Source organism: Camelus bactrianus, chromosome 15 (genome assembly GCF_048773025.1).
Source record: "Camelus bactrianus isolate YW-2024 breed Bactrian camel chromosome 15, ASM4877302v1, whole genome shotgun sequence".
NCBI lineage: Eukaryota > Metazoa > Chordata > Mammalia > Artiodactyla > Camelidae > Camelus > Camelus bactrianus.
Genome location: NC_133553.1, coordinates 60,157,978 through 60,179,448, shown reverse-complemented (window position 1 = coordinate 60,179,448; position 21,471 = coordinate 60,157,978). Strand labels below are relative to the sequence as shown.

The following is a 21,471-nucleotide window of genomic DNA, read 5'->3' as shown; positions in this document are numbered from 1 at the left end:
TTCCCGGTACCTCCATACAAATAAATAAAATAAATCTCACTTACTACGTGTTAGGGTGATCGTTGCTTTATCTTATTATAGCCTCAGGGTTTCCTACGCTGGGTAGATAAGGTTACAGAACTGCTAAGAGAGCCAGCCTAGGAGTTCCCGGAGTCTATACAGAGGCCACATGACTAAGCACCACTCTGTTCTTCAACACGCTTCCCCATCCCCGTGGGGAATGCGTGCTTCTCAAATCACACGTGCAGGTGGCACTTGGGGATCTTGTCACGATGCAGATCCTGATTCAGGCAGATCTGAGTAGGGACTGCATTTTTAGGGCCCCCAGGTGATGCTAATGCTGGATCATGGACCACACTGAGACGCAAGATCCCAGAGCGGTGCTGTCCAGTAGAACATGCAAGAGTCTAACCCTGTGCTGTCCAACACATTGGCCACTAGCCACCTGTGGCTGTCGAGTACTTGAAATACAGCTACTGCAACTGAGAAACTAAAATTTACATCGAGTTAACTTCAGTTAAATGTGAACAGCCCACCTGTGGCTAGGGTCTCCCAGCCTGGATGGAGCAGGGTCCCTCATGAGGGGCGCTTAGGCTAGCTTGTTATTGAAGAGCCAAAATCCCATGGCAAGTTAAAGCAGGACTATCGATTAACAGATATTCAGTCATGTGAGATTAACACACTGCCACCTTGTCATTTTACATATGAGGAAATGGAGGCCCAGAGAGGCAAAGTGACTTGTCCCAGAGCCACAGAGCTGTTCCAGCATTCTTTCCACCATGCCAGACCTCCTTCTAAATCTGCTGGCCTTCACAAGAAAAATGTACATTCCCAACTTTAGAAACTCCTTTGTGAGCACAACATAAATAATATATTGAAATCAAATGTTAATTTATACAACATATAAATCAGCTAACCAAGTATAAAAATTGCCCAGCTTCCTAAGGAAATTAACTGATTTTTAGCTATATTTATAAGACCTGGAGCACACGAAAAGAATCATTTCCTTTTATGGATGTTTTTCAAGGCCAGGGTTCCTGGCAAAACCAAAATTAAGGGCAGCTCTGTTCAGGCCCCCAGTGTAGCTGGCGTCTTTGTGCAGGAGAAGTGACCAATGTCAGTTGGTCCAGGTGTGCCAGGCCCCGATGGTAACAAGATGACCAAACAGGTTGTCCTTTATCACACTCAATGAAGGGTTTAGTTAAGTGATCTTTAAAAACTTGTTTTTTTCTGGTTATAAGGGCATTTATGTACATTACATACTATTTGAAAATTGCACCAAAAGTATCGTATTAGTTATCTATTGCCACGTAAGAAATTATCTCCAAAACCTAAGCAGCTTAAACCAACAAACACTTGTACAGTTACCAGGAACAGCTTGGCCAGGTGATCCCGACTCAGGGACTCCAGGGAGGTGGCCAGGGCTGCCGGAACCTGAGGACTTGACTGAGGCTGAAGGACCCATTTCCAAGGTCACTCACAGTGGCTGTTGGCAGGAGGCCAAGGGGTGGGCCTCTCAGTAGGGCTACTCATGACAAGCTTCCCCCGAGAGCAAATGGTGAGAACTGGAGAAAAAGCCCAAGAAGAAAGCTGCGAACTTTCATAACCTCAGCCCGACGTGCTGTACCATCACCTCTGCTGCTTTCTGTTGGTCGCACAGTAGCCCCACTGCATTGTGGGAGAGGACTGCACAGGTGTGAGTGCCAGGAGGTGGGGGACACTGGGGGTCTTTCTGGAGGCTGCACATCACAAGCATGAGAAAAAGATAAACTCACCTGGACCCTCACTCTCTAAATGATCACTGTAGCCCTGGGGGGTAATTCCTGTCTGTCATATATGTGGCAGGTGTTTTTTTCCTGAATCAACTCATATATTAGTCTCTGTATTTTCCCTCCATCTCTCTTTCAGATGGAAATCCGCTTTGTTGAATCTCCTTCCTGCATGGAAGATGTTTGCTCAATTTTCATTATTTTACTAATACCCTAAATTTTGAACATGCATATTTGATATTATGAAATATAAAGTGAATCAGTGTGTTTATTCTCCTCCTTAACAATTCAATGACATTAATACATTAAATCAGATCATTACCCTCCCATTTTATATATTACTGTTGTCTAGTGTTTTAGTTCTATCTCACTCCTACATATCTTAAATTAGTTTATTATTATTAATAATAATATTGTTATTATTAGATTTACCCACTGGTTTATCTGTTTCTTTACTCACCATTGCTTCTTGCATCCTGAAGGATGGTGAAGTCTTGGCTGTAGAACTTGGTACCTGAAGGTTTCTTTCTTTGTTTTTCTTCTTAAAGCTCAGCATTTCTAGAAGTTCATTGTAGGATAGTTTTCAAATCATGTAATCCCCATGTTGCTGACCATCTCTTTATTCAAGTATTGTTGCAGCACTAAAATACTTCTTTCTTTTGAAAAACTTAGACTCACTGAAGAGATTATGTGTCCTGAAGAAGGCAGGAAGGGGAGAGGTCTTGAGGCGGCAGAGAGAGTTAGGGATGAAGGGAGAAAGGAGAGGCAGCAATGTGAGGAGGGAGGCGGCAAGACCTCAGAGATGATGCTTCAGAGGGTGGGTCTGAGGAAGCGAGTCTCCAGGCTCTCCAAGATTCCTGCACCCAGGCCAGGCAATAAAGCCCAAAGGGACCAAATGGAGGGGGGGAAGGCTGCACTGGGACCTGTGCTTATATACGGTCAAAAATCACAGGAGCATACTGGCGTATTGCTGCTATGGACCAGGGACCCCAGCACAACTGTGGTGACAGGGAGACCTGACAGTCACTGAGGGCAAATTCCCACCAGGACGAGTGAGGGCTTGGAGGCAAAATTAAGTTGATTAAAAGGAAATAAAGGACTTAAATATTTCTCATTCATATAGTTTGCAGGCTGAGATTCATACTTGCTTTACACATACACACTCTCACTTTTAAAACTGCAGTCTAGTCGTACTTTTTGTAGCCTGCTTTTTTCACCTAGCTTATATTCTGGACCTGGTGCAACATCATTATCTACATTTCCCAACCACGTCCACAAAAGTCCCATGAAGAGTGCCACACATGACGGTGCCACACACCGGCTGGGTGTACAAAGTGCAAGGCCACATTCCTTTCACTCTTCAAAGACCTCACGCCCCAAGAAGCTTATCAGGAGAAGCCCTCTCTTCCCTCCCTTGGAGACCTCGGCCCTATTATAACCTATTGTAACCCCAACCCCTCAACCCCTGCCTCTCAGAGCAGCAGGCAGGGCCAGTGCTGGTGAGTCTCACCTGGAAGCAGGGAAACCTGTCCCCCCCCCACCCGCCCCGGGAGTTGGCAGCTTCTTGGATGCTACAAGATGTCACCTGCGGCTTGGCAGGGAGATGCATTTCTTGTCCCCAGGGATGGCAAGGACCCAGGCTGTTTCCTCAACCCTAAAAAGGAGCTAGTAGTTACCATTACAGGTTTTATGTGAATTCAATGAAAAAACAAATCCACAGGATTAACAGCATTGTAGTGATCGCTAAGGCTGGAACCCACGGTCTCATTCTCCCCCTGCTGGAGGCACGGCGGAGCTGCGCCTCCCCACCCTCGCAGGGAGGCCTTTTGGGAAGCCACAGCGGGTGAAAGTGACTTGGGTGGCTTTCAGGCGGCCGACTCTATGAACCGATCCACAGTTGGCCACGTTTTCCTCCTTCCTGCCACGACTGTTGTCACCAGTCCACACAGCAGCTGCTCCATCAACTTGGGTCCCTGAATGAGGACTACGGAGGAGAGCCCCAGCCACCCCCAGATGGGCAGGTGGAATGAACGTAAAAGAAATGTTTGCTGTTTTGAGCACTGAGGTCTGGGCATCATTCGTTACCATAGCATAACCTAACCTACACCGACTGCTTACATTTTTTTAAAAAGGATGAACCCACTCAAGGTTACAGAGGCTTAATATTAAAGAGTGTGCTGACAGTCGAGAGCATTTTAGGGTCCCTCCCCATTCCTCACTCACTAACAGCGGTTACAGCTGGGCTGAGACACCACAGCTTCGATGCCTGGACATTGCACAGAACACTCTCTTTTCCACACTGGGGTGAGTCCAACTAGTTATTTGAAGGACTTCTCTGCCAGGCCCCCACCTTGCCTGTAAAATGTGCAGCCCTGGAGGAGATCTGAGTTTCCGTTCTGCCCTTGGGCTTCACAAGGGCCGTGACCTTGGAGTTGCGGGCCTGCATCTTTTTCTGACCCACCTCGTGCTTCCTGGCAAAGCGCGTGTTTCTCAGGAACTTGGGTCTACTCCTTTAAGAGATTCAGATCTTTGTGACCAGGGTTTCCTGACGCTGTGTCTGTGCCATTTGTGAGACGGGTTGCACGTGGGGTGGTTCTCAGACCCGGCTGTGTCTGCACGGAAGCCTCAGGCTCCCCCAGCACCTACGACCAGAAGAGAAATTTAATTTCTTTTTTAAATTAGGAGAAAAAAAGTAAACTTTTAAGTTGGACAAAATGTTTTAATACATAATATTAAAATGATCATGTTTATACCAACTGTAATAAAATATAACAGTTTTTATGATGGGAGGGGACCATGAAAGTGGCAGAGCCTGGGACCCAGGAGCAGTCAGCCCTGGTCAAAGGGTGTCACAGCCGCTGCCAATCTGGGTTACAGTGCACTTCCTGGAGATGAGGACAGACATGGCATTGCTGTCACCTATAATGTCTTTTGCCTTATAAGCATGTCCAAATTTCCCGAATTACCACAAACTGGCTCTGTCTTTGCCTTTTTTTTAAGAAAAAATTTTAATAGCTTTATGTTTTATTTATTATTGTGTTGCTTAATTATTTTATTTTGGTGGGGGGGTAAATAGGTTTATTTATTTTTGGAGAGGGTACTGGGGATTGAACCCAGGGTCTCCTGCATGCTAAGCATGTGCTCGACCACTTGAACTATACCCTGCTCTGTCTTTGCCTTTTGAAGGTTCTCCCAGGACACCCAGTAGCCACAGCTGCTAGGAGGAGGGGTCCGGGATCCAAACAATGCACCTGGATAGAGCAGCTTCCTCCTGCTTGCTCCCCATGCTTGCATTTTCCCTTCCTCCTTCCCAACAGCCTCTGACGTTGAGGAGCCCAGCAGGCTACAGGGATGCCTATTTCTGACCTCGCCCAAGTGCACAGCCCTGACATGGTAATGATCAGCTTCCTTCATAAACCCTGTCCTGCCAGAGGGAGGCTGACAGTTTCTGCTGTGGACTCTGGGATGCAAACAGTCTTCCCTGGAAGGCATGATCTGCAAAAGTGAATCTGTATCCCTATGTAATTTGTCACCAGGATCAAAGGGGGTCTCGAGCCCAGCTGGGGGGGCCTGGCCTTGGTGACTGGAGGGACACCGCTCCACTCAGGCAAGGGGACTTGGATGTGGGGGGTCTGGGCACAGGAGACTTGAGATTTGGGAGATGGAAGTTAAGACAGTTCCTTCCTACTGACGTCTATTTTCTCAGCAAAGCAGCAGGGGAGGTCCTCTGTGGAGAGAGAAGTAAGAGAGGGAAGCTGGGTGGGTTTATGTAAGTGTTCAGAGGTGGGAGAGTGGACCGTGCATCCTTCCCAGAGCTGTCGTGTTGTGCTGCCCAAAGGCACAAGAGCTAAAAATCAGACACAAACAATTTAACTTGCTCTGTCAAGTACCACACAAGGTCGTCCCTGAATACAGTTGGAAAATAAAAAGGTTTTTTTTTGTATGATTTAATCATTTAAAAGAAGAATATAAAACAGGTTGGTGGCCTATCCAAAGTGTCCAATTCATCCAAAAGTTTCAAGCCAAAATATATTCTGTAGTTATCAAATTAAAATAGGTCCCTTTCTCCTACACTGCTGGTGGGAATGCAGTTTGGTGCAGCCACTGTGGAAAGCAGTGTGGAGATTCCTCAAAAGACTAGGAATAGACTTACCATATGACCCAGTAGTCCCGCTTCTGGGCATATATCCAGAAGGAACCCTAGTTCAAAAAGACACCTGCACCCCAATGTTCATAGCAGCACTGTATACAATAGCCAAGACATGGAAACAGCCTAAATGTCCATTAACAGATGACTGGATAAAGAAGATGTGGTATAGTTATACAATGGAATACTATTCAGCCATCAAAACTGACAACATAACACCATTTGCAGCAACATGGATGTTCCTGGAGAATGTCATTCTAAGTGAAGTAAGCCAGAAAGAGAAAGAAAAATACCATAAGGTCGCTCATATGTGGAATCTAAAAAAAAAAAAAAAAAGAGAACATAAATACAAAACAGAAACAGACTCATAGACATAGAATACAAACTTGTGGTTGCTAAGGGGGAAGAGGGTGGGAAGGGACAGACTGGGATTTCAAAATGTAGAATAGATAAACAAGATTATACTGTATAGCACAGGGAAATATATACAAGATCTTGTAGCTCACAGCAAAGAAAATGTGACAATGAATAGACGTATGTTCATGTATAACTGAAAAATTGTGCTCTACATTGGAATTTGACACAACATTGTAAAATGACTATAACTCAATAAAAAAATGTTTTAAAAAAATAGGTCCCGTTGATAAAAGTATCAGGATGGAGGGGGGTGGGTATAGCTCAGGGGTAGAGCGCATGCTTAGCATGCACAAGGTCCTCGGTTCAAGCCCCAGTAGCTCCATTAAAAAAAAAAAAAAAATCAGGAAACCTGAGACCCAAATAAGACACATAACAATGGCCATTTCAGCTGTGAATCAGGCCAGCTCAGAGACCATGCTCAGCTTTTCACATGTCTTAGCTCTCAATCCTGTGAAATAGATATCTTAATCCTTATTTCATAGATCAGAAAACCGAAGTCAGGAATGATTAAATAACTTGCCCTAAATCAAACAGCTACCAAAAGAGAGGCCAGAATTTGAAGGCCAGGTAGATCTGATGCCAAAACTCTGCTCTTAACCACTGCCTTGTCTCAGCCCATGAGGGCTGTGTCAGGACCTGTCAGTCCCACAGTTTTGCTGCCCCTCTGGAAAGCTATGAAGACCTTATGGGATCAAAATTTTTGGTGGCCGGCCTGATATCTCAGAGCGACCAGCTGAGAAACTAGGTTAGACACAGCCTCCATTCGCTCACCCTCCCAGCAGCCAAGTTACAATAACAGTCATCTAGCTGGTCCACAGCCCTCACTTTCTTCACACCATGGATGCTGTGCCTCGTGGCCAAATGACTGTTACTAAAACACGGCTTTTGTCCTGTCACTCTCTTGCTTCCCATTGACCCACAGGATGAAGTCCAGACTCCTTGGCCAGGTATTCGGGGATTTCTCAGTAATCTAGGCAGGCAGTTCAGCTGCATGTGTCAGAAAACCCCAAATAGCCACGATGCAAACAAGACAGAAGTTTCTCCTAAATGAAGGTCACAGATTGGCAGTCCAGGCATGGTACAGCAGCCCCAGATAGCTGCAGAGGCTACAGGTTCACCACCACATCATTTCTAAAGTGTGGCCTTTGGACTCATGGTCTCAGATGATGGCTAGAGGACCAGCCATCACATACATCTCCCAGACATCAGGATGTAGGAAGGGAGGAAGAAGGGTTACAGGGGAACTTACTCTATTTTAAGTGGGTTCCCCAGAAGTTTCTACAAAAGTTTTCTGTTTATATTTCATTGGCCAAAACCAAGCCACACGAAAACAGAGCTGAAAGGGAGACTGAGACAAGTAAGCATTATTCCAGGAAGCCTTGAACTAAGGACTAGGGTAGAATGGATGTAGCGATTGGCCACAACAGCCTCTGGCTCCTCTAGGGCTGCTCCAGTACGAGGTGCTTCCTTGGGGACCCTCTCCAGCTGTCTGGTCTGTTCCTGCCTCTTAAATGTGGTCCATGCAGGGATGCCCCACTCCATCTCCTGGGAGAATCCCAATTCCCTAGTTCTGTGCTCAGGCCAAGACTTGATCTCTTCTTAAGCCTTTCCTGACCACCCTGACTTCTGGTTACCTTCCTTCTTCCTTCTACAGAACCTCTCGGGAAAGGAAGTGGAAAGTGCCTGGACTTCAGTCTCCTCGTGGCTCCTCTCCCACTCCCTGTGTGCTCTTGGGCAATTCATTTATTTCCCTTGAGTCTCAGTCTCTTCTTATCTTCAGCAACCTAGAATAGGGAGCAGAGCGAGGCAAGGTCTGAATCAATTTTTAAGAAGTTACTGACTTCCCCTCTGTGTAGTCAGAAGAGTCATGTTGGATCAGCCTTTTTGTTACGAGAGAAACCCTTGCCCCCTTGAGTTAAAATAATTTTTTTGCCAACAGCTCCCCTTCCCTGGGTAGAAGACCCCTATCTTTGACAATTAAAAGGAATAACAGGACTTTTCACTTGTTTAGCAAGGAAGTCCTTCGCTAAGACCCCTTGTCATGTGGATTTCTGAAAAGGGAGGGACACCGTTTCAGAGCCATGTCAGAGTCTTAAAGGAGGGAAGCAACTGAGAATCCTTTACCTCAAGCTCAGTGAGATTTCAATTTACAAAAACTCTGGGATGTCATCGACCAGACTGATAGCAGGAAAGGACCCCCAGGGCCACAAAGGGAAAGTTTGCAGGAGGCTATGGGGAGTCTGGGATGGTGACCTCCATACCAGTACATAAAGGCAGTCCTCATCCTGGCACAGGGTCAGGCTTTGGGAATACACATGTGTACTAATTAAAAGTATTTCCACCTTAAAACCTGGCATGTGGCAGTCCTGAGGGCTGGCAAGGACCTATACAGGCAAGGGCATCACCAAAGTACAGAGCAAGTGTGTGCTGGCCGGCGCAAAACCAGGCTTCAACAGTGCCACCTTGTGGTGAAAAGTGAAACAACAGCCCTGGTGACCTGGTTTGAGACATAACACTGACATCTTTGAACTAAGGATATAGGATTCTTGAAAGTTTAAAGGGACGGCTCAACAGGTAAATGAATAGGTCTCCTGCTAATAAAGGTATATGGGAGTTATTAATGGTAAAAAATAAGAAATGTGACTGTATTTGTACCAGAAGGAGTCACACATCACACTTGTATAGTGTTACCCCGGGTCTGTCCCCAGGGCAGGACACAGAACTCGGACAGCAGGCGTCCCAGCTAGCTGTCTCTCCTGGGCTGCCTGCCTTGTTATGCACTGTCTCCCAGAACTTCCTCAGCTCCACTTCCAGCCTGGCTGCTGGACCCTGTGATCCCAGGGCAGGGTGCACAGGATGGCACCCAGAAGGAGGAATCAGCCCCAGAAGCTGTCACTAAGTCTCCAACTAATGGAATCCTTTTCAAGGTAATGAAATTGCAGTTAATGCAGCTTGCTGACTAGTTCCTCTCAAACGGTGGCCTGGTCTGTTTGTGGCTTCTGGTCATACCCCTGGCAGGAAAGGACACTCCTCTGTAATCAGACAGTAGAGCCGTGGGGCCTCTTCTGAAACAGGAAGCAAACTCTTCTTAAAGCATTCATTTTATTTGCTGCACATTTTAGCAGATTAAGCACTTAGGGTGGGGATTTTTAAAATATTTATTCTTTGGGCCAAAGGAGTATTTTAATAAAGTTAAGTTCTTTGTGTAAAGCTTCTCCAAACCTTGACTTATTAATCCCTAAAGAAGCAGCATTTGGTCCTCTATTACTGGGAGCCCCTCTTCCTGCAGGAGAAAACCAGGAGAGTGCCCACGACACTGGGGCCCCAGCCAGCAACCTTTGCACTGAACTGGCCCACAGATGTGTTTCTTTGGGGACATGTCACATAAAAACCCAGATTTCTTACTCCTTTTGAACAAATGAGCTTGGATCCTCAGAAGGCAATAAAGGACAGCTGCAGCCTTCTGAGGGGCGCGGTGGGTGTCCTGTCCCACCGAAGCTGCCGAGGCCCCTATTGTCTTATACCTGCCCAGGTGCGTGAACCTGCCTGGTCCCCTCGGGGATTTGCACTTGCTCCCCCTGGAGCTGCCCTGGAGGGGCGTGAGCTGTACATAGGCTTCTCTTAAACCACCCCCGCAGGCGGCAAGATCCCGAAAGACAAGAGGCACCATCATTTCATTTCCTGCTCTGTCACTAGTGCTAAGCATGGGTTCTCCAGAAAATGTTGAATAAAAGAATAACGGAGTTTAAGTGGGCAGACACCCCTTGTGTGCCTAGTGTGTGCCTAGGCGCCAAAGGGTCATGAAGGTGTTATAAGCCATGAATCAAGAAGTTTATAGCAAAGTGGTAAAAAGATTGTGTAGTGTGCGTGTGTGTGTGTGTGTGTGTGTGTGTTATTTTAAACAATCACAATGCATAAACAATCAAGAGGACAACTTTGCCAGTCCCAGATGGAAACTCCAGCAGGGACGGACTGTCCTGCCACTCCAGGGAATTGGCAGCATTACAGTCGCTACCCCTTTAAGGCACAACCATATCACCTGTGATTAGAATGTCCAGTCCAATATAATCAAAACTCTGAACTTGATTTGGCCTTACATTTTCTTCCATCTCCCTGGCTGCCTGAGAAGGGAGGTCAGGGGCTTTTTCTCCTTCCCCCTCCCCTTTCCCACCAGCAAGCTGACAGGGTCCCTGCCCACAGAGTGAAAGGGCAGAATCCAAGAAGATGCCCTTGTCTCCAGACGCTGGGTCCTCCAAAGGGTGGTGGGTAAAGGTAACTCTGGTGCTTGTGGGCACTCTGGGTGGTCCTCAGAGGTGCCCCCCAAACCAGGGGCTTACCCTCAGTTGCCAGTATTCCATCACTGCAGATCGTAGAATCTGGAGGGTCACCTCTCCCTTCCTTTCAGCAGCCCCCTACCATCCTGGCCATATTGCGTGGGTTTTAAGATGTCTCCTTAGCGACACTCCCCTTGCTCTGCCCTGGATGGAGGGCAGTTCCTTTCCTGTCTCTGCCTGGCCCCAGGCTGCTTTCAGCTCTCTCAGGCAGGCAGGAATCTGGCCCTGGTCCTGAGAGGCTCCCAACTGCCAAGAGCCCATACAAGCTCTCAAGCAGCCACTGAAGCCCCATCTCTCTGGGCTTGAAGGAAGTGACATCCCATTTGATCTCATCTTCCTGTCTCCAGGTTTCCAGCACAGCCCTCTCCCAGCAAGTCCCCAAAAGTCCTATTAACCATTTTATAGCCCCAAGGTAACCAGGGAAAGTCCAAAGGTCTTGAAATCTAAATTCTGCATTTAATGATCTCTCAAACTCACTATAAGGTCTGATATCTCTTTAACAAAACTTGTAAAAGCCAAAGCAGAAGGAGTCCCATTTAACATCCTGTTCTAATAAATAAAATAACAGGTGCCCTTAGAGGGATACGGACAAACACTGCTATGGGAGTTTAAAGGAGCAGATTTCTTCCATGCAGGGGAAGAACCAAGAGAGACTGCCTGGAGGAAGCAGACATTGAACTGGGACTTGGGTAAATGAAGGTCAGAGATGAGAGTATTCCAGGCGAGGAAACCAGCATAGAGAAGGTGCCCAGGCAGGAATTGTGCTGCACCAATGGTATCTTAGGGACATTTCCACTGCCAGGAACAGATACTCAAAGTACTCCAGAAAAAAAGATAGAGTTCCTATGAATCCCCCCAGAACAAAACAGGGGTTCTCAGCATGAGATTCCCTAGACCAGCAGCACAACATCACCTGGAAACCTGTTAGAAATGTAAGTTCTCAGGCCCCACTCAGAGCCTCTGAATCAGAAAAGTAACTGGGCGGCTGTCAGCAGCCTTTGTTTTCACACTCCCTCCAGGTGATTCTCATCCGCCCGGGAGTTTGAGAACTTCTCTCCTGGAGAATTTCTGGAAGGATATGCAAAGAACTGATAAGAGGGGTTAACGTCCAGGGAAAATAATGAGGTGCTGGAGCCAAAGGCAGGGGGTGAGGGAGATTTTTGTGATCGTGTACCTTGGGCATGTATCACCTATTCAAAAAATAATCAAATCATAGTCAGATTCCCTTTCCTTCCCCCCATCTAATTCCCTCCTCTCCAGCTCCCCCTCCTCGTGCTCCCTTCCTCGCTGACCCCACCTGCCCCAGGCCCCAGGCAACCTGGCTTTCTTTTCTCCTCTCACCATGCTTCTCTTCCTTGGTCTTTGTTACTGCATATTCTAAGCCTCCTGAGGGGAGTTGAGAGAAGGGGTAGAGAAACAGCTGGCAGTTACAGAATTCCCTTTGGGGAGTCGGAGCAGGGCAGGAGATCGGTGCCTCCAACCACACTAATAATTTCCCTGAGTCCACCTACACTGAGGAATTAAGAGGAAGCCCGTCTCCATCCTCTTCCCAGTTGTCAAATAAGCCTTATTGTCTCCTTTCCTTGGGCCTTTCTTTCTGTTCCACTCTGAGTCCCGACTCAGTCTTCAGAAGCCTGAACTCTCAGCCTAACTCCAGCCACGTGGAAACCAGGAGAGGCTTGTCCAGTGTCTGGAAGATGTTTTGCAGCTGAAACACGTCAACCAAGAAACGCAGAAGGCTGAGGATTAGACAAGAGCTTATCTAGGGGTCTTAGGAATTGCAATTCAGGAGACACAGCTTCGGGTAAAACCGAAAGCGTGTTCCAGGAAGAGAGAGAGTCAGGGGCTTACAGAGGTAAAAGCCACAGGTTAGGCTGTCTGGCAAGAACTAGGACTGACCGTGGTGATGAAGAACTAGAAGATCTTTGTCCTTAGGGGACAGGTTGTCATGGGTTATTTTAGGGTAAGGGTCCGATAAGTATCTGGAGTTTCTGGAGCATTGGGCAGATGTTCCAGATGCCTGTGTTAAGACAATAAGCATTCAAAGTTCAGATTCCATCCAGGCTGAGGCGTGCGTAAGGCATACCTCCTCAGTGGCTCCCATGCTCCGATTAGAGAACCCTCTTAGCAATGCTGACTCTATTTTGACTTTCCTTCCACAAACAGGAGCCAGATGAACTTTCTAGCGGGTCACCCATACCTTAAAGATGGTCCCAAGGAAATGGACAATGTTGCAAGAATATGTATCCAGGGAAGTGGGGCAAATGCCTGTGGTGCTGAAACTCCTCAAAGGCGCAAACATCCTTGCTGACCCAGTGAGCGGCCCTCGACTTGTGGTTTGGGTCTGAGTTTACAGATAGCACCTCCACCCCCAGAACTCAGGATGTTTGACGCAGTGATATGCTAGCAAATTAGCTTTCCCAAAAGTCCTGATACATGGTGTTTGCCAGTTCCCGTCATGTCAATACTCAGGCATCAGCCAGTTTCAAGCTACTGACGTGAAGTCACTGACCGGGCGTTGGGAAGAGATTCACACAACGTGGGACCAGAGTTAGCGGGCTTCACAGAGAGAGACGCTGAACCGCGTGCACCCCTGAGGGCCCAGAAATCAGCTGCTGGGCACCACTGACCTGGACGGTGCCAGATGGGCAACCCTGAGGAGGAAGCCAACATCTCTGGGTCACTTCTCAGCCTTGCAAATGGTACACAGTAAGCCTCTTCCATTAGAGTCATTGCCTAACATTTTTTAAATGTTGTATTCTTCAGGCCAGCTGATTTTATTGATTTTTTTTCTGAGATCTATAAAAGAAATAAGCATTAATTATGGCTTTTCCCTCCTCCAGGATTAGTCATTCAGTGAAGGGGGTCATTCAGAAGAGGGGGTCACTTGTAGAAAGCTGAGTAATCATTACACACATCCTAAGATAAACCAACTAGATACACTGGTACCCATAACACTCTAAAAAACAAGTTCTCTTCATCCCTTTTATTTATTATTACTACTATTATTTTGGTGGGGGAGATAATTAAGTTTGTTTATTTATTTTTAATGGAGGTACATAGGGATTGAACCCAGGACCTCAAGCATGCTAGGCTGGAACCGCACCACTGAGCTATCCCCTCCCCACCCATAACACTCTTAACATCATTGTTGGTAACAGCACCACTCCCGGCCAAGCCCTGTTGTAAGTGTTTCATTCACATTGTCCCATCTGGTCTGCTCCACAGCTTCTTACCGTGGGAAGTAGGTACTTGTATCTCATCAGTGATTATAACCCATGTTGTAACTTTATGCTCCCCTAAAAAAGAAAAAAAAAAGCCAATTAATTGACACAAGAGTTTCTTAGTACTTACAGTTTTTATTTTGTACTTATTGACAGGGTTCTCTTCGATTGCTTTAAAGATGTTTGCCATACGTCACTCCTGTGCACAGACAAAAAGGAAAATATGAGTAATAAATTGGTTAGGGTATCCTCCAGCTTCCTCACATCTGCAGTCCCGCTTCCCATCACCCCGGGACTCAGAGTCATGGTGGCCTGCGTTTTCCCCACATTCTTCTGGGTTCTGGGTTCTCCAGTGAACCCAGAGCGCCGCTGACGCAGGTCACCCAGCATCGCTACAAGGACGCTCTGCTGCTGTCTCTGGGGTTTTCTCCCTGGCGCCGAAAGCCCGGCGGTAAGCTGTGATGTCTAGGCAGTGACATGTGTATCCCGGGTGCAGCCTGGCCAACATGCAGGTTAAGACACGTCCTGATTTCAGAGATGGTGAGATGTGAGAGAGCTGTTTCTTAGAGTTCTTGAAAGCCAGCAGCACCCTTACATGATTACCATCTTAGAGATGAGGTGTAGGAAGGTTTGGTGACTTGCCCGGGGTCACATAGCTAAGAAGTGGCAGGACCAGGATTGGGATTCCATCCACTTGGCTCCCGCTGCCCCTCTGCCTCAGTGTCGTGGGTCAGGAGGTGTCTCCGGGCCAGTTCCCAATGGAGGGAACAGGAGAAGCAGGACCACAGAGGCTCTCCTGCTGGGGTAACGCAGAGAGAATCTATGTGTTTCACCACCAGGAGCAGGGGCAAAGGATGGCTATCTTCATGGTGACAGGATGGATAAACCACAGAGAGGTACCTCTTCTCTCCTTTAGGAGGGCTGTACTAACAGCCAACAGATGATAACAAGTGGGAGGACGTGGGGAAATCGGAAAACTCATACACTGCTTTCGGGAATATAAAATGGTGCCGCTGCTGTGGAAAAACAGCCAGGCAGCTCCTCAAAAGGTTAAACATAGATTTACCATATGACCGAGCAATTCCACTCTGAGGTACAGGCCTGAGAGAATTGGAAACACAGGTTCACACAAAAACTTGTACATGAATGTTCACTGCAGCATTGTTCATTACAGTTAAAAAGTAGAAACAACCCAAATGTTCATCAGCAGATGAATGGATAACCCAAAGTGCAATATCCAAGCAACAGAATGTTATTTAGCCATACACAGGATTGAAGTCCTGATACATACTACAACACAGACGAACCTTGAAAATATTCTAAGAAAAGCCAGTCACAAAAGCTTACTTCTGATTCCATCTACACGCAATGCCCAGAACAGGCAAATCTATAGAGGCAGAAAGTAGATTAGTGGTTGCCAGGGGCTGGACGGGTGGGAATGAGGACTGACTGCCAACAGGTATGGGGTTTCTTCTGGAGGTGATAAAAATATCCTAGAGTTAAGGGGGAGGGTGTAGCTCAAGTGGTAGAGTGCATGCTTAGCAAACATAAGGTCCTGGGTTCAATCCCTAGTACCTCCTCCAAAAGTAAATAAATTTAAAAAGACCTAATTACCTCCCCCCGCCCACCAAAAATATAAATAAAAAAATTTTTCAAAGTCCTGGAGATGGTTTTACAAACCTATGACTATGCTAAAAACCACTGGATTGTACACTTTAAGGTAGTAATTTTACATTTTGAGAATTATATCACAATAAAAAAATTGTTTCAATAAAAGAACCAATTTACTTCTCCACATACACTCCTGTGGGATAATAAAAATGTAACTGATTGCCCATCAAATGGAAAACACTGATGTGGACAAGACCCCTCTGGCAGGGGCGGTACAAAGGCTGAGCTTTTAAAATTCACACTCTGTGATCTACACAGACCTTATGAAAGTGGTGTTTGTTTCCATTTCCTTACCTCCAGTCACTTGCCATATTTTGATAATGCTCTAAATTACAGGACCCAGAACTGGCCTTTAATTACAGAGTGCTTTAATAGGGCTTGCTGGCAAATACCATAGAATTAAGGGAGCCACTAATGAAATACAGCATCGTTTTATCTGTTCTCCGGTGGCAGCATTTAAAACGCAATTAGTACCATGCAAGATATTTATTTAGAATTTTATCTCATTTATTCATTCCACCTCCAAATGAGTGTTGTACTGGAAGCCGCTTTTTAATCCTTCACGCAAGTATTTTCTCAGTTTTAAGCCACTCTTTTCTTCTCTCTTAGACTCCAAGGAGCCAGAAGGTCGGTAGCCTTGGGCTGATTAAGGGAAGCAAGCACTCTAAAGATTTTCACCCATCCCGCCCTCTGCTCTTCCCTGGCGTGGATGGAAGGAGGAATGGACATAAGGAATCAAGTTAACACACTTGATGGGTGCCCAACCATCACCTCCAGAAAAGCAGCACGTCTCCTGGGCACCGCATGGCAAGACCTGCCCAGCCTGCTCCCGCCCCTCTGTCCCAGCTCTGGGCACACTTCCTCTGCTGACCACTCCCCACTCTCCACTCTCGGAGGGGGCCAGGCACTTCCTCACCTCTCACTGTGCCTCAAATGCCCACAATAGTGTCGTGTCCTCTAATCACTCAACCCACCTTCCTACCCCAAAAGAATCCCTTCCTTCTGGGAACCCGTAGTCTGTACTCAGTTAACAGCACAGACTCAGTGGCTTTGGTCCACTGCTCAGCAGTCAGCAGTGTGTGGGTCTTCCCCTCCACAGTGGGACCCTTGAGGACGGAGGGCTGATTTCATCTTTGTTTGCCCCAGCGCCACAGGCCACTGCATAACACACGCAGGAAATGCCCAACGCATGTTTCCTTCATGAAATCATTTTAAGTCTTTCCTACGCAAAGGAGGCCTCAATCAATCAGTGTCTCTTAAACCTCTCGTCCTCCTGAAGACACTGGGTTGATCTGGCTGTGGCCTGTGGCCAGGCTGCTTCGGAACAAGTTTCACAAATGCCCAACTGTCTAAGTGAGGGGCCGTTTTTATGGAAACCAATGAAGAATTGAGTTTCATACCAGCCATGACTTGGCAGAACAACGAAACCACTCTAAGACTTGGGAGACTAAGAGGCAGAAACATCCCCGAGAAATGAAAACTTCTCCCCTGCTCCCCAAAATTAGTAGGAATGGGGTGGGGGCTTTGGATAACCATTGGCATTGGAATCTATGTGTCTGGGTGTGTTTGGTGTGTTTGGGGGTGGGGGGTTGGTATCAAAGTGATTTCATATAGAAAACTTACTAACTTCTGCCAAACTTACCTAACTTCCTTAAAATCTCCCGGATCTGCTCCCCTCTCTCCTTCTCCATAACCTCTCACCAGAACAGTCCAGCATCACCACTCTAACCATAACCACTCCAGCTCCCCACTAACCCATTTCTACCCTACAACCAGATTTCAGGGTGATCATATTATGCAGATCTGATCATGTCACCCTTTCCCGGATTCTCCCTGCTTACACCTTATAATGACTTCCCACTGTTCTTGAGGTAAAGAAACAAAGGAAGTTTTTGGTCCTGAGGGTCTGAAAGCCCTACCAAAACAGATTTAAAATACAAGGCAATTCATTAGCTTATTATCAGGTAACTGGAGTAGAGTAAACGTCAGGCATTGCAGGATCAGGACTCTAGCACCACATTCTGCTATTCTCTCAGCTCTGTCTTCCTCCCTAGGTGTGAGCTTTATCCACAGCCCCACTTTCTTTTGATCAGCATCAAGTAGAGCACCTCCAGGAAAAAAAAAAAAAGAACATCTTGCCCAGCCATGAAATAAAATTCCTTCCTTTCAGCCCAGGTGAGCCAACTGAGTCCATGACCCCATTCCCAACCAAAAAGCTCCTATCCACCGAGTCCTTCCCATCCTGCTCCTGGTGGGAAATGAGGCCTTTAGCACAAAAACATTGAAAGGATGCTAAAAGATACAACTGGCATTAAACCTAGAGAGTTTTACTTTGTTGATGCTGAACTGTGAAAAATAGGAAGGAACTAACTATCAATCTTAAAGTTCTCCACCCCTTGATGAAGGACCTGAGACCAGAGGTCCCCAGGGCCTTGATCTCATGGTAATGAGTGGTAAGAGCAGGTGGGCTGGAGCCTGGAGGAGGGAGGGAGGAGGACAGGGGACCAGGGGCTGCTGGCTTCATAAGAGATGGATCCTGAATGGGTGAGATGGAAAAGATAGGAACATGCTGCTGTAGCATCTTGTGCACCCTGGGTGGGAATCTCAATCGGCTTAGTTTCTTTCTGAAAATGAACTTGGCCGACAAAAGAATTGAAATCAGGAACTCGAACAGCTCCCTGTACACCAAAGTTCATGGCAACATTACTCACAGTAGCCAAAAGGTGGAAACAAACCAAATGTCCATTGATGGTTGAATGGATTAAAGAAAATGTGTACATACATACAATAGAATATTATTCAGCCTTAAAAAGGAATGGAATTCTGACACACGCTTCAACATGGATGAACCTTAAAGATAGGAAATAAGCTGGACGCAAAAGAACAAATAATGTACGATTCCAATTATACAAGGTTCCTAGAACAGCCAAACTCATAGAGACAGAAAAGTAGAGTAGTGGTTGCCAGGGGCTGGGGGGGACAGGTACCGAACCCACAGTTTCCTGTAGACTTTCAGAATCTGGGGTAATGAAGCAGCTCTGAAGGTGAATGGTGGTGATAGCGCCAAAATAATGTGAATGTATTTAATGTCACTGAGTTGCTGGTTAAAATACAGCTTAAATGGTAAAGTTTATGTTATATATATTTTACCAAAATTTAAAAAAAAAATGACTTAGTTCACCTTTTGAAGCATTGAGGGCACCGCAAAGGGGTGACAGGAGATTCTCAAAGAACGACTGCTGGCTACTTGTTCTATCCGGATAAAAGACACACTTTTAGTGATACACTCTAGTTTTGGTTCCATGACGATGATTTTGATGACGAAGTTGATGGCAAGACTCACGCCTCGCACGGAGGCAGCCCCGAGGCCGCCGCGCGCGACAGCGGCTCCTCCCATCCCCGGCCAGGCTGGCGCCCCGCACACCCAGGCCCTCGAAATCGCGGGACGGGGCAGGCTTTGTGAGATGGGCGTGTTCCTACTTCTGTTCTCCGCAGGGAGGAGGCTGCGGGGGGCAGGGGACGCTGGAGAGGCGGTGAGGGGAATTTCCTTCTGCCAGGCAGGAAAACCGTGTGAGGAAACAGAGCCATCCCTACCCTTTGAAAGGAAAATGTCTCTTTCAGACCTCGTTTTAGAGAGGCTCCTCCCCGCCGTCTTACCAGAGGGAGGATGGAACAGCTGTCACCAGTTGGGTCTGACTCATTCGTTGATCATCTCTCCCCACCCCTCTCCCTAACCCCCTCCCTCCAAACCCACCCACCCCGAAAATGCCTGAGCACAGTCGTCTATTTTAAGAACTGAATTCCCTGTCGGCATGGCAACTTCGGCTCTACCTCTTGTCATTGCTGCCTGGATGGAAGAAAAGCCACCTTTCACCAGGACTCCAGCAGCCGGCGGCAGAGATGGTCCACTGATCAGACACGGCCAGAGGGTGGACATCCAGTCTCTGTCCATGCTCTGCTTCGTGTGTTTGCTTGTTTTACAGCCCTTGAATAATGTAAAAAACATTCTTAGCTGACTAGCCAGACAAAAGCAAGCCCTGGGCCAGAACTGGCCCAAGGACCATAGTTTACCCAACCCTTGTCTGGGACAAAAGCAGTAGGTGATCACGCTGGCTGGGTTTCTCGGAGAGGAAGTTTGAAAGGCTGTGAAGGGTAAGAAGACTGCTGGGGAAAAGATGGGAAGAGGACTGAGGAAGGACCGTGTGATTAATTGATTTTTAAAAATATCCCCTAAGGAAAAAAAAACTAAGAAAAAAATTTTAATTAAAAAAATAGAAAAAAAAATCCCCTAAATATCTATATTTTATTATCCTTTAAAGGTTTATTTATATTCTTCTTGTGCTTCAAAGCTGAAGTCTTCAGCTATGCCATCTTCCATGCCCTTAATAAGGACTGAGGTTTTACAACCTCTGAGTTCCTTTTGTAGAAAACGGTATTTATTTCATAACCTCTTATTCTCCACAAAGACCAGATTTTCCCCAGAAATGTTGAAAGAAGAACGTTTGGAATGTTTCTTTCTTCTTCGTTTGAAATTTTTTTAGAAACAAATTTTTAAAGTTTTTAAATTTAAAATTATTAGACAAAAGTAATAAGAATAATATAATAAAATAAACCCCATGTACCTGACATTACTGGTTTATTTTTAAAGGGCATTTTAGTGGACATTAATGAAACGGTTTCTACTTTCCTAAAACATGGATGGAAAGGGGAAAACAATATCTTTGCAAATAGTATTTCAATAGACTCCAGTTCTAGGGCATGTCTGACAGTGACTATTGGGGGGGAGGGGGGAAAGAAACATCTGTAGGAAGGAAAAGGGGATCAGTCTTTGATGGTTACCATGGAAACCACTAGGTAAGATGGTTGAGTCTGCTTATGGGGCAATGAGGTTCCTGCTAATGGACTGTGGGTCAGAACAGCAGGAGAGCCCTTAGGCAGGTCCCCAAGGGTACCTTTCTGCCTCTGAAACTCCCTTTCAACCTCCAATACTATTCAGTTTGAGGATATTCTCATCCTGAATTTCTAGGGTTTGATTAAAAGAAAGACACCTGGGTGTTTCATTCCTGGATTTTAGGGTTTCATTTTGTATTGAGCAAGCCAGGGTCAAAGCGTTCATCTGCACACTCACTTTGAGGTGTTGGGGGATTTTACAGTAGCTCACTGAAGTCCTGTTTACAATAGGAGGGTCCCTATGCCCCTGAAAAAAAGCCCTCTAAGGGCTGGTGAAGGTGTTGGAGTACCGATGCCCACCTTAGAATGCGGAAAGTACGATCATGTACTTCGCGTAGCAAAGAATCCACCCAAAGCCGATGAGATTCAGAAGGTCCAGACTCCCTTTCCCCCTCCTGAAGGAATCCCCCAACAAAGAATGTCCCACAATCGCCGATATCCAGAGCTGCTTTAGACATCAGATAATTTGCTGTGAGGCATATCAGTAAGAAGTGAAACTTTGGCATCGCACTCCTTGGACTTGGATCCAATCCGCACCACATAACATTTCTACAGTGGCATATACTCTCTGTCACCTACAAATGGCATTGGTGGGGGGCAGGAAGCCACAAGATGCCTAGCACTCAGAAAGGGCTGGGAAAGAGGCAGAAGCGGGCTGGAATTAGTCACCAAGGGGTAAACGTGCCCAGAGTTACAGACAGAAGGCCGCGGAGGACCGAGGTAGATCCTCAGTGATGGGGCCCCAGAGCGGCCGCCACCAGACTAGAGGTCTAACCCTAGTGCGCGTCCTGCAGCTGCGGAGGGAAAATGCTGCGCAGACGAGGCACGACCACCAGGGGGCGCGCGGGGCCGGGGATCTCGCGAACCTGGGGCTGCGGGAGGGAAAGAGGCGGGAGGGAAAGAGGCGGGAGGGTTGGCTCAATACCTGCTTTCCTCTTGGGGTGTTACTGGCAAACAGC

At 46.7% G+C, this 21,471-nt stretch overlaps 1 long non-coding RNA gene across 3 annotated transcripts in view; it reads right to left on the bottom strand.

Annotated features, from left to right (window-relative positions):
* Window positions 1–986: 986 nt before the first annotated feature.
* LOC123619371 (uncharacterized) overlaps window positions 987–21,471 on the bottom strand; it is a 35,781-nt gene continuing 15,296 nt past the window's right edge. For 2 of the 3 annotated variants that reach the window (XR_012498985.1, XR_012498984.1), the window contains 5 exons: window positions 13,904–13,966; window positions 13,298–13,466; window positions 7,968–8,117; window positions 4,231–4,411; window positions 987–2,490 (listed from right to left, as the gene is read on the bottom strand). This is a non-coding gene — a long non-coding RNA (uncharacterized LOC123619371). The remainder of the gene's footprint in view (window positions 2,491–4,230; window positions 4,412–7,967; window positions 8,118–13,297; window positions 13,467–13,903; window positions 13,967–21,471) is intronic. The other variant, XR_006727952.2, reaches the window with a different exon arrangement.